The following is a 12961-nucleotide window of genomic DNA, read 5'->3' on the forward strand; positions in this document are numbered from 1 at the left end:
CCAAGCCTGATGAGAGAGAGAAATATGGACAGAGGTGAGTGTAGGACCAAGACCACATGGACCCTGGGTGGGAGGGAGATCAGGTCCCCTGTGCTCCACAGAATGTGCCTTCCTGTGGGCACTCTCACCTGAGCTGTGAGTAGCAGGTGAGCAGGAGTAAAGCCACTCAAATTGTGGTCCTCAGAGGACCAGCAGCACAGGCTCCCCAGGGAGCTGTCAGACATGCAGATTCCCGGGCCCAACCCTGATCTGCTGCAGCTGCATCTGCATCTTGTGGAGACCCCAGGGGACTGTGTGCTCACTGAAGTCTCAGGATCTCTGGTCTAGGTCACCTTGGAAACTCTCACTTCCTCCTGCTTGTCTCCCCAAGTCCTTCCCGGGTCTTGGGACTTACCTGTCCTGCTCTTGTCAACTGAGCTTGATTCAGATTCTAGACCCTGCAATGATGTGGCGAAATGCTTAGGAATAGTCATTTTCACAGGCCACATGGGTGGTGTGTTGGGGGGTGATGTTCCAACAGAACATGCAGTCGGAAATGTGTTTCCTGCTCTTTACTTGATCTCACTCAGTTCCAGTTGATCTGGACTTTCCTACTTTCTCCACACATCATGCTCTCTTCTGTCTTCTAGTTTCTATACATTTTTCTCTCTGACTGAAACCCTTCCCAAGACCCTGCCCCTCGCTTATGCCTGAATCCTAGTCATCCTTTCATTCTGTGTCCATATCACACATTATAAATATAATGTAAATTATAAGGGAGTGTAATTCTTGTTTCTGAATGTTCTGGAGTTCAGAGCCCTGGCTGGGGGTGGGTGTGAGCCTGGGTGCAGCACCAGTGCAGTGAGTGAGGGGGCCAAGGAGGAAAGGGGTCCAAGCCACGGTGAAGGTGCCCATATTCTGATCCTCAAGGCCGGATGCCGGGCAAGTTTCCTCCCAGGCCTCTCTTATCCCTTTCTGGAGAAAGCTGCTGGTTATGCAAATCAGCCAGGGCTCAAGCCGGGTTTTTGAGGAGCTTTGTGCTTTCAGAGAAGGGCTCAGTCCCCAAGGACACAGAGAAGGGAGAGGCCCCTGCAGACCCACACTCAGCCCAGGAATTCTCCTCCACATGCTGGTCCCTTGGTCTGGGGTGACATCTCCACCTCAGACTGTGTCCTGGACTCTCTGGCCTGGTCACAGCAGAGCTCAGAGGTGGAGTCTGTCTGCATTTTCCAGGAACCTGAAGGCATGTCCACTGACTAGTCCGTGGTCCTGTCATGAAAGTAGTCAGAGTCACAGTGCTGATGCTGGGTTATCCTGGTCCCCAGGTCCTCCCTCTGTTCTATCCTGGCTCAGGAGGGAGGTGGTTAATATCATCCAGGACTCTGGAGTGTCTCGTCCATAATCGTTTTGTGGTGAAGTTCACATGTTCGTCTAGTTCTAGGTCCACCTTCCGAAGCTTCACACAGGAGGTCTCTTCTGACCCTCCAGGTCCCTGTGCAGTGACCCTGCTGATCTCCACTCTACAGGTGACACTGCAGGCTTAGACAGGTGCAGATGCCTGATTCACACAAGCTGCTGGGGGTGCAGGGGCATCCTCTGTCCAGGTGCAGATTCAGAACCCACTGCTCAGGTGGTGATTCCCTGATCCCCGCACTGCTGACTGCAGGGGAGGAATTACTCTTCTCTATGAGGCCCCTGCCTGCTTTAGACCAGGCAGGAGGGGCTCAGATCACCCAGGAAAACATGAAGATGCCCATTTGGAGGAGGAGGAGGCGGGGCCCACCTGAGGCTTCCTGTATATACCCACAAGGTCATGGGTGGTCGTCCTGGTGGTCCTGGGCTTGGCACTGGGGACACAGGACTCAGGGGATGACTCTGATTGGTGCTGGCTGTGGGTGAAGAGCTGATGTGGTGCTGTGGTGGCTACTGCACCAAAGACAGAGACAGGAGAACATCCACCAGCAAATGTTTATTCAGAGCCACTTTGGTCTGGCGCACTCCATCCTGGAATTCAGCATGAACAAGATCCAAACCCTGACTGAATGGAGTTTCCATCTGGTGGGTGGGGCAGAGTAGTAGACACACTGGATTTGTAGTCACTGCAGGCTGCCCTCACCAATTTCTAACTGTGCACTGTCCCTTCTATTTATTGCAAAGCCTTATATTTTCCACGTCCTTGGCAGCCTGTATTGACCACATGACCCAGCTCTGGCCCAAGGGACGTAAGTATCAGTTGGCTTTAGTTCTTTCAAGAAAACTTCGCTCTTGTGAAGGAAATGTCAGACTGAATTTATGCAGTACCTTTCCTCTTGAATATGAGTGTGATATCTGGAGCTGCGGCAGCCATCCTGAATCTTAAGTCAACAAGATCTGGGACTCACGAAATTGTTGGGTACCTGGAGGACAACTGTCTAACTCCAGACTTATTTTGCAGAAGAAAAAAGTCTTCTGTCTGTTCATGCCTGTGATTGTCATGTGTGTTCTTGCATTAAAAAAAAATTCCTGACCAACTGAGGAAAGAATTAACACCAATAAATTAATTAATAAAAATAATGATAGGGAAAGAACCATATGGAGGTTGGTGATATGCAGACAATTAATACAGAGACCAGACAAAAAATGACAGGCAGGTGCTGTATGTTGAGATGCTGGAGGAGAGCTCTCTGCAGAGGTGGCTTTAGAACAGCTGTCAGGACGGGAAGATGGAACAAGTAATAGGAACAGTGCTTGGGGAGAGCAGAGTCAGTGCCCTGTGGGGAGGAGTCTGGTTTGTCTGAGGATCTGAAAGAACAGTGAGAACCTACGGTGTCTGTGATTCAAAACCAGTTCAGTTCCAATGTTACACTTTCTCATAAGAATTTGGGGGCAGATCAATGTGTTGTGAGGTGTGATGAGGGGGGAATTTCCTCTTAGTAAACCAGGTTAATTATTCAGGTTATTTTGCAGCAGTTCACCACACATGGTGCCTCCAGGATGAAGTTGCTGAGGCAGGGACAGGTCTGACACAGGTGGGCTCAGACCAGTCCCCTGGCCCTCCCTAGGTTACCTGGAGGCTTAGGCCACTCAGGGCAGTGGTTACTAGTCCCTTCTCTCCCCCACTACCCACCATGCAGCCATGTGGGGGATTTATGGTGCTGCCTGCGCCTCTGGTCCTGGGCCATCTCTCTAGGGTCCTGTAGGATGACCCTTCCCCGCTTTCCCCAACGCAGACAGAGAAGGGAAGGGGCTGAGAGAGGGCGAGGGATGTTCCCAAAGCTACCCTTGAGGGTAGTGAGAAGAGCAGGACATGGGAGGTCCTGAACCAGAAATAATAATCTCTTCTGAGTGTAGTAGAAGCAGGCAGGGATGGGGGAGGGGAGATGGGAAAAACCTTTAGCAAAACTTTGGGGCTCTGATGGAGACAGCTTCTCTCCGTCAGTTCTTCCAGTTGCCTCTGGGGGCGACGCTGCGTCTCGACAAGGGGCTGATCAGAAACCCCAGGATAAAAGACTCCAGATTAGAAGACAATATAGCAGCCTTTTCATGATCTTTACCCTGGAAGATCCTTGAATTATTGTTTAGGTCCCATGGATAAGGTGCATAAAATAGTCTATTGACAGCTCATGTTCCAATAGCTGATAAGAAAATTGTACATCTGTTAATCTGATGATAATGGTCAATGCTATTTTGAACAGTGAATGATTTATTTTCCTGTGTGGTCCCCATTCCCGCACATTAGACATCAGCTCCCACACAAGTCTGGAGGGTTCACAGAGGGAGCTTCTGGTTTTTCTTTTAAAAAGTTTACTCACTTGACATTTATACATTATCCAAGTGACCTAAGTAGAGTTTCTAAAACCATGAGCCATTGCTCATGAACAAATGCAGCCTGTGATGCAACTGTGTTCAGAGCTCTGAAGAGATACTTTCTCACAGAGCCAGACGATCAGGCTCAGTGTAGCCTTGGAAGTCACACGGGATCACGCACGTGTGATGGATTTTTGAATCTCCTCTATAGACCGATATTTGCAAAAGAAGTGTTATTTTTGAAATTAAAAATAAAAAGTGGATTTTACCTCTCCGATGAGAAACTTGTTGTTTAGCTGCACAGTGTTAAATTATGGCTTGGAATAGAGATCAGTGCACACTTCTTTTTAAAAATAAGTCAACTTTATTAAGATATAATTCAAATACCATGCAATGCACCCATTAAAAGTGTACAATGCAATGTTTTTTCATGTATTCACAGAGATGTGCTACCATCACCATAGTCCATTTTACAACATGTCATCATTTCAAAAGGAAAACCAGTACCCTGGTTATTATTCCCCTATCCTCCTGTTCCCCCTAAACTCCAGATCTTAACTGTTATAGATTTCTCTGCCTCTATAGATTTCTCTATTCTGGAATTTTACATGAATGGAATCATATAATAGGTGGTCTTTGTGACTGGATTATTTCACTTTGCATAATGTTTCAAGGTTTATCCATGTTTTAGCACATATCGGTATTTCATTCAGTTTTGCGGCTGAATAATATTCTATTGTATGGTAGACCACATTTTGTTTATCTATTCATGCACTGATGGACATTTAGGTTGTTTCTCACTTTTGACTATTAGTAATAATGCTGCTATGAACACTCGTGTACAAGATCTATAAGGACATATGTTTTCATTTTTCTTGAGTATGTCCTAGGACTAGAATTGTTGGGTCATATGGTAACTTTATGTTTAATCATTTGAGCAATTTCCAGACTGTTTTTCAGATTGGCAGAACCATTTTACATTTTGATAGTATGAAGATTTGATTTTTCCACATCTTCACCGACACGTTATGTGACTTTTTGATTCTAGCCATCCTAGTGGGATGAAGTGGTATCCAATTTTGGTTTTGATTTGCATTTCCTTGATGACTGATAATGATGAACACTTTTTTAAAAAATTTCATTAAATGTTTGATTTAGTGATTTTTTAAAATTAATTAATTAATTTTTTATTTTTCACCCTAATATTTATTTTATTTTATTTTTTTAATTTTTTGTTCATTGCAGTAACATTGGTTTATAACATTGTATAAATTTCAGGTGTACATCATTATACTTCTATTTCTGCATAGATTACATCATGTTGATGAGCACTTTTCATGACCCTATTGGTAATTTGTATATCTTCTTGGAGAAAGGTCTATTTAGATCCTTGGCTTTTTATTATTTAATTGTAAGACTTCTCTATATTCTAGTTATAAGTCCCTAATCAAATATATGATTTGCAAGTGTTTTCTCCCATTCTGTGGGTTGTCTTTTCACTTTCTTGGTCATGTCCTTTGAGATTTAAAAGGACAGTGGTGAAGAAAAATCCTCCTAGTAGCATCTATTTGATCAGTGTGCACCTGGATCCTTGTGCCTGGTCATAGATATAGCTAGAGATATGCCTCTATGCTAATTCATGGTCTGTGAGTAATAGTTTAGTTGATGGTCAGGAAATTGGAAGAAACACAATCATAACACTGATGACAAAGATGTCTGAGGAAGAGATATAAAAAAAGACATCTCCAAATAGGTACAGATCATGATGATATTAGGATCCTATAGAAATGCTCACCAAAGGGTGACCTCAGAAGGAAATGACCTCAACTATTCGCTGGATTTGACGACCAGTTCTGGGGGTACCAGTCAGCCTCCTTCCCCAGCCACTCCTGTCATTGCCCAGGAGACTCATGAACAAAGTGGCCATGGTGGCAGGGATGGAGATTATTCATGCGATCATCAATATGGATGCCCACTCACCAAGGCTGACCTGGCTGTAACCCCTGGTGAGTGCTCCACGTGCCATCAGCAGAGCCCAATACTGAGTTTCCATAGAAGATGCCATTTCTAGGGGTCGTCAACCAGGTACCTGGTGACTCACTACAGCACACCGGTTCCATCATGGAAGGGACTGCTCTTTGTTCCTACTGAAATGAACATTTACTCTAGATAGATATTTTCCTTCCTTTCCTGCCATGCTTCTAACAAAGTTATTATCCATGGATTGACAAAATCCTCACCCACTGTTATGGAATTCCACATGGAGGCTTCTAACCAAAGAACACATTTCATAGCAAATGGAGAGCAGCAGTGGGCCCATGGTCATGGAATTCACTTGTCTCATAATCTTCCCCTTCATTCTTAAGTAGCTGGCTTGACAGAATGATGGAAGGGCCTTTGGATACTCAGTAAAAGTTCCAGGTAGGTGACAATCCCTACAGGGCTGAGGCAACGTCTTCCAGGATGCTGTACATGCTCTAAGTCAGCACCTAATGGACAATGTTGCCTCTTCCATAGCCAGGATTCATGGGTCTCGGAATCACAGTGTGGAAATGGGAGAGCACCACTCATTATTATCCCTAGTGAGCCACAAGCAAAGTTTCTGCTTCTCATCCCTGAGACTTTCCACTCTGCTGGGTTGCATTGAATTGGTGGTTGATATTACTCCATGCCCTCTTTTGGCTCCTCCTGACAGTGAATCATCAGACAAAGTAGGGGGTCTTGGCTGGACGGTTGATGCTGACTATCAAGGAGGAATGGGTTGCTCTACACAACTGGGGTAAGCATGAATATATGGAATTCAGGAGATCCACTAGTGTTCCTGGGCTGTGATTAAAGTTGTAAAGTCATCTAGTCCAATTCAGCAGGACTGATAATGGACCCAAACCTTCCAGAATGAAGGTTTCAGCAATCCCACCTGACAAGGGATCAGGGCTAGCTAAGTTATTTCCCGAGAGCAATGGGAAAATGGAATGGATAGTAAAGAAGGTAATTATAGACACCCGCTCTGACCACAGGGCTAATTGAAGAAATGTGGACTATAGAAGGAACAAAGTATTTCTTCCTTATTTTGATATGTATTTGTTTGGATACACATGAATCATATATTTTTGTTTTCTTCCCCTTTCTCATCCTATTATCATCTAACACAAGAAATGTCCACTGTAGTTAACTTTATATCTCTGTATTTAAGGTAGAGGAAATCAAAGGGGAAATATGAATTAGCTGGGAGAAAAATAAATATCCCTAGAAGACAAAATATTAATTAGCATCCTCTTGTGGGGACAGGGTGAGCATGTTTTTGATTGTTTGCAAGAGTGTTTTATCACATTAAGTGGAAGCATGGCCACTGCTATATTTATTTGGAGTTTGTGTGAATTAGGGAGATATGAGTGGGTATCATATGGACAAGGGGTGGAGTGCTATTGAGTGTCAACTTTGATAGGCTGAACTGTATTTCACAGAATTATTTTCTGGTTAAGGTGGGTGTAAAGAGAGATTCTTGTGCAAGATTAGGAGGGTCATAGTGAAGCAGTGACAATTTTGTAGCTCACATGTGTAGTTGTGTATCAACTGGCTCACTCTGGAGCATGAGGCAATCACCCTCTTGTCCCTGAACTCACCCTCAGGATGGATCTAACTCTCCAACTCTCTTTCAGAACCCAGAACACCTAGTGTGTCAGGCTCTTTTTTCATTCTATAAAATACAAGGAACAATCAGATCTAGCTGGGGCATTTTGAAGTGCGCATGGGGATTGAGGTGAGAAACCAAAGCTTTCTTATGAGCTATAACTCCTTGCCTTCTTGTTGTCTGTAACTTGTCAAAGTCTGCATTCAGGTGATTGTGCATCCTCACATACAGTATAAGAACCTTATAACATCATTTTATCTCTTTCTCTCAGCATTTTGCTGAAATGTACTGTCATATGTATTGCTTTTACCTACATTATAAATTTGAACATATGTAGTTATTATATTTTGCTTTACACAGTGTATTATCTTTTTAATAGCATCTCTAAATCTTTCATTCATTTTTTTTCTTTTTTTTGTGAGGAAGGTTGGCCCTGAGCTGACATCTGCCAATCCTCCTCTTTTTTTCGCTGAGGAAGACTGGCCTTGGGCTAACATCCATGCCCATCTTCCTCTACTTCATATGGGATGCCGCAACTGCACAGCTGCCAAGCAGTGCATTGGTGTGCGCCCAGGATCCGAACCGTCGAACCACAAGCCACCACAGCCAAGCGCACGCACTTAACCAGTTGTGCCACCAGGCTGGCCCCTCATTCAGTTTTTTAGATACAGATTCTTTCTGGTATAATATTCCTTCTGCTGAGGGGTCTCTATTATTATTTCTTGTTTTATAGGTCTGCTGGTGATCACTTTTGTCAGTTTTTGTATGTCTGAAAAAAGTTTAGTTAGCCTTAATTTTTGAAAGATATTTTCCTTGTGTAAAAAACTGCTTTTTCTTGAGCCAGCCTTGATGGCCTAGTGGTTAAAGTTTGGTCCTCTCACCGCTTTGGTAGCCCGGGTTCGGTTCCTGGGCACAGAACTGTACCACTCGTCTGTCAGTAGCCATGCTGTGGTGGTGGCTCACATAGAAGAACTAGAAGGACTTACAACTAGAATATACAAATATGTACTGGCTTTGGGGAGGGAAAGAAAAAAGAGGAAAATTGGCAACAGATGTTAGTTCAGGGCAAACCTTAAGAAAAAATTGCTTTTTCTTATTTCACATTTTTAAAGATGTTTATCTGCTGTTGTCTCACTTGCATTTCTTCTGAGAAATCCGCTAGAATCCTTACCTTCCTTCCCCCAAGTGTAGTGTGTCTTTTCTCTTTGGCTACTTTTAAGATTGTCTCTTCTTCACTGTCTTAAGCAATTTGATACTTAACGGGTGTTGGCTATCTATTTATTTTTTTCATGTTTTATGTTCCTGGGGTTTGTTGAGCTTTTTGGATCTGTGGCCTAGAGTTTTATCAAATTTAGGGTATTTTGGGCCATTATTTCTTCAAATATTTTTTCTGATCTCCCCACCTGTCCTTCTCTTTTATGGGGGATTCCAATTACATCCATATTAAGTTGCTTAAAGTTGTCCTGTAACTCAGTGATTCTGTGATAGTTTTTTAAAGTCTTTTCTCTGGCTTTCATTCTGCAGTTTCTATTAATGCGTCCTCAAGTTCACTCATCTCTTCTTCTGCACTATCATATCTGCTGTTAATCTCATCTTTTGTATTTTTAATCTGAAACATTGTAGATTTCATCTCTAGAAGTTTGATTTGAATCTCCTTATTTTCTTTTCTGTCTCTTCTTAACATGTTCAGTCATTCAGATAAATTTGTACTAAAGCCTGAAACATCAACTCTTACTTGAATATCTAGCCTTCTGGTCTGCTGCAGTTTCAGACTTCCCAGCCCCACAGTTGAGAGAGCCATTACTTAAAATCTCTCTCTCTCTCTCTCTCTATATATATATATACACATAATTTACAACTAGAGTATACATATTAAATATATATAGACTATATATATCATATATATGTATATGTACATGTGAGTATATATATATATACATATACATATATACATTTTATACATATGCATCTATATGAGATATATATCCTATTGGGTCTATATTTTCTGGAGAAGCATAACTAATACCTCTCATTACCTATAACTCTTTGTTGTTAAAATGGTTTTAAAACTGAATGATTCACTTAACAAAGTCTAACTTCCAGTGATATGCTCTCATTTCACATATTGTATAAGAACATCATAACATGTTCTTTTCTCCCCCCCAGCATTTGTGGTATCATTGTGATATATTTTATTTTACATTCATTATATATCTCAACATACTGTTATTTCTGCTTTAAACAAATTAATATCTTTTATAGACATTAACAGATAAAAACATGTCCAAATTTATCCACATAATTACCATATCTGATGCTGTTTATTTCTTTCTGTGGATTCACATTTCTAACTATCATCATTTCCTTTGATCTGAAGAGTGTCCTTTACTATTTCTTGTAGTGAGGATCTGCTGGTGATCAATTCTGTAAGAAGATTTTCATGTCTGAAAGTTTTATTTTGCCTTCATATTTGAACAATATTTTCACTGGGTAAAGAACTCAATATTGATAGTTTTTTTTTTTCTTTTAGCATTTTAAACACATCACTCCACTGTCTTCTTGCTCACATGGCTTCTAATGAGAAACTTGCTCTCACATATTGCAAGTTCCTCTGTCTATAACGTGTCTTTTTCTCTCTGAGTGCATTTAAGAGTGTGTCTTTCATCACTGTATGTACCAAGTCCATTATGATGGATGTTGTTGCTGTTTCTCATGTCTCCTGTACCTGAACTTTATTGAGCTTCCTGGATATATCGGTTTATAGATTTCATCAAATTTGGAACATTTTTGGTTCCTATTTCCTCAAATATTTTCTCTATTCACCTCCCACTTTCCTTCTTCTCTCCCTCAGTTCTTCTAATTACACAGTATTTAGGCTGCGTGAAGTTGTCCTACAACTCAACCATTTCTTTGGTCTTTCTCTTTCTGTGTTTCATTTTGAATAGTTTCTATCACCATGACATCAAGTTCACTAATCTAATCTCTTCTTTGCCACATCTCATCTGCTGGCAAACTCAGCCAGTGTATTTTTTAAATCTCAAATCATGTAGTTATTATCTCCAGAAGTTCAATTTGCTCTTTTTAGAATGTCTTCCATATCTGCTTATGACATGTTCAACCTTTACTATACCCATAATAACTAATGAAATAGGGTTATGATAACTGTTTTTGTGTCCTGTGCTGACCCACCATCTGCAGAGCCTCCCTGGAGTGCTGGGAGGAGAGGACAGCCTGGGGATCTCAGATCTGGAGACCTGGACAAGACCTGCTCATTGCTTTGTCTATAGTCCTCCTGGGGCTAGAGGAGAGTATGACACAGATGGGGGAAGAGGTTTGTGTCTCACTTCCCCATAAGCCTGTGTTACTGTGAGTTTCACCACCCAAAATATCTATTGACTGACAGTAATAGTCAGCCTCGTCCTCGGCCTGGACACCAGTGATGGTCAGGGTGGCCGTGTCTCCTGAGTGGGAGCCAGAGAATCGTTCAGGAATTCCTGAGGGACTCCTACTAGTCTCATCGATGACCAGCACAGGGGCCTGGCCTGGCTTATGTTGATACCAGTGACCATGGATGTCTAGGTTCTCTCCCTGGCAGGTGATGGTGGCCGTCTGTCCCAAGGCCACGGACACTTCAGGTGGCTGAGTCAGCTCAAAAGAGGCCACTGAACCTGCAAGAGAGGAGAGGAGAAGTGAGTGTAAGGATGAGGGTCTCATTCCTAGAGGGCACACACCCTGGAGCCTGCCCTCTGCAGAGCTGAAGGTCAGGGCCAGGCTGCTCCCTGGTTTCTTTGCAGGCTGAGCCCTGAGGGGCAGCACCTGTGCAGACAGTGAGGAGGGGGAGCAGGAGAGGGGTCCAGGCCATGGTGGAGAAGCCCCAGAGCTCTGCCTCTGAGCCCACAGCTGGGGATATGCCTCAGGCCCTCTCTTATTCTCAGAAGAGATGCAAATCTACTTCCTTCCTCTTTGTGGCCTTGCGGGGTATCTCCCTGCCGAGCAGAAAAGAGCTCAGCTTAAAGGAGGCTGTGAAAGTGGGTCCTGTCCCCAAGGCCTGTAGCTGAGTCCTCAGAGCTCTCTCTGGTGTTGAGTGAGAAAGTGCTGCCCCCTGCCCCCAGCTCATGCACACACACCTCAGTCTGTACCTGGGCTTCCTCTCTGGGCTTGGGGAGAAGCCCTCAATCATGCTCTCAGAACCTCAGAACCTGAGTGTTGGGTCATCCATGGGGCTCGGCTGCGCAGTGCTTGAAGCAAGAGTTTGTATGGACATTTGTTAAGCTATTGTATGAGAAGCCAGAATTCATGATCAGATACAAAGAAATTGCTTCTGTACCTCTCAGGCAATCGTTTTTTCATGTTGTAAAAAAAAAAAAAAACTTGGGGCAATCCTTGGGATCTAGGGCTAGGTAAGAATTCTTTGATGACACCAGAAGCATGATTATTTAAAAAGATGATCAATACATTGAGCCTTATCAAAATTAACATATTTTCCTTTTTATAACTTTCTAAAGAGGATGAAAAAAAGTAACAGAGAAAATGTATTTGCAAACCACGTATCCAATGAAGGACTAGTGTATAGAGTATGTAAAGCACTCTCAAGACTAAAGAGTAAAAATAAAATCCATTCAGAAAATGGGCAATGAACAAGAACAAACATTTCATGGAAGAGGATATAGAGATGGCAAGGAGCACATTAAAGGATGTTCCTAGGAAACCATGAGGGAAATGCACATGAAAACCACAAGGAAACATCCCTATATCCCTGTCATAATGGCTGCAATAAAAACAGTGACAACTCTAAATGCTGGCAAGGTTGTGCAAAAACTGAATGACTCATGCTCAGCTGATGGGAACATGAAATGGTGTAGAAACTCTGTAAAAGAGCATGACAGCTTCTTAAGAAAAGTAAACTTGTGGTTACCATAGAACCCAGGACTTGTACTCTTGGGCATTTATTTCAGAAAATGAAACATGCTCAGAGAAAAACTATACACAAATGTCCATACACCCTTATGCGAAACACCCTAAAGTGAGAACAATCCAGATGTTCTTCAATGAGTGAATTGGTAAACATATTGGTACAATGAGACCATGGAATACTACTCAGCAATGAAAAGGAATGACCTCTTACTGCACACAACGATGTTGATGAATGCACAGTGGATTATGCAGAGTGAAAAATGCCAATCCCAAAAGGATACATTAAATAGGACTCTATTTTTAATTTTTATATATCATTTCTGAAAAAGACAAAATTTTAGAAATGGAGAATGAATTAGTAGATGCCAGGGGTTAGGGGCAGTGAAAGGCACCTCGGGGGGAGGAGGTGGATGTTGTTAGAAAAGGACAACGTGAGGGATCCCTGTGGAGATGGAACTGTTTTGTACCTTGACCATGGTGGTGGACATGTGAACCTACTCATGGGATAAAATCACATTGATCTAAATACACACACACAGATGAGTGCAAGCCACCTGGGGAATGTGGATTTGAAAATGGGCAAAGACTTGATCAAACTCTTCACCAAACAAAATACAGATGAAAGATTAGCACCTGAAAAGATGCTCAACA

This window comes from Ceratotherium simum, chromosome 35, assembly GCF_057802395.1.
Source record: "Ceratotherium simum simum isolate JZ-2026a chromosome 35, ASM5780239v1, whole genome shotgun sequence".
Taxonomy (NCBI): Eukaryota; Metazoa; Chordata; class Mammalia; order Perissodactyla; family Rhinocerotidae; genus Ceratotherium; species Ceratotherium simum.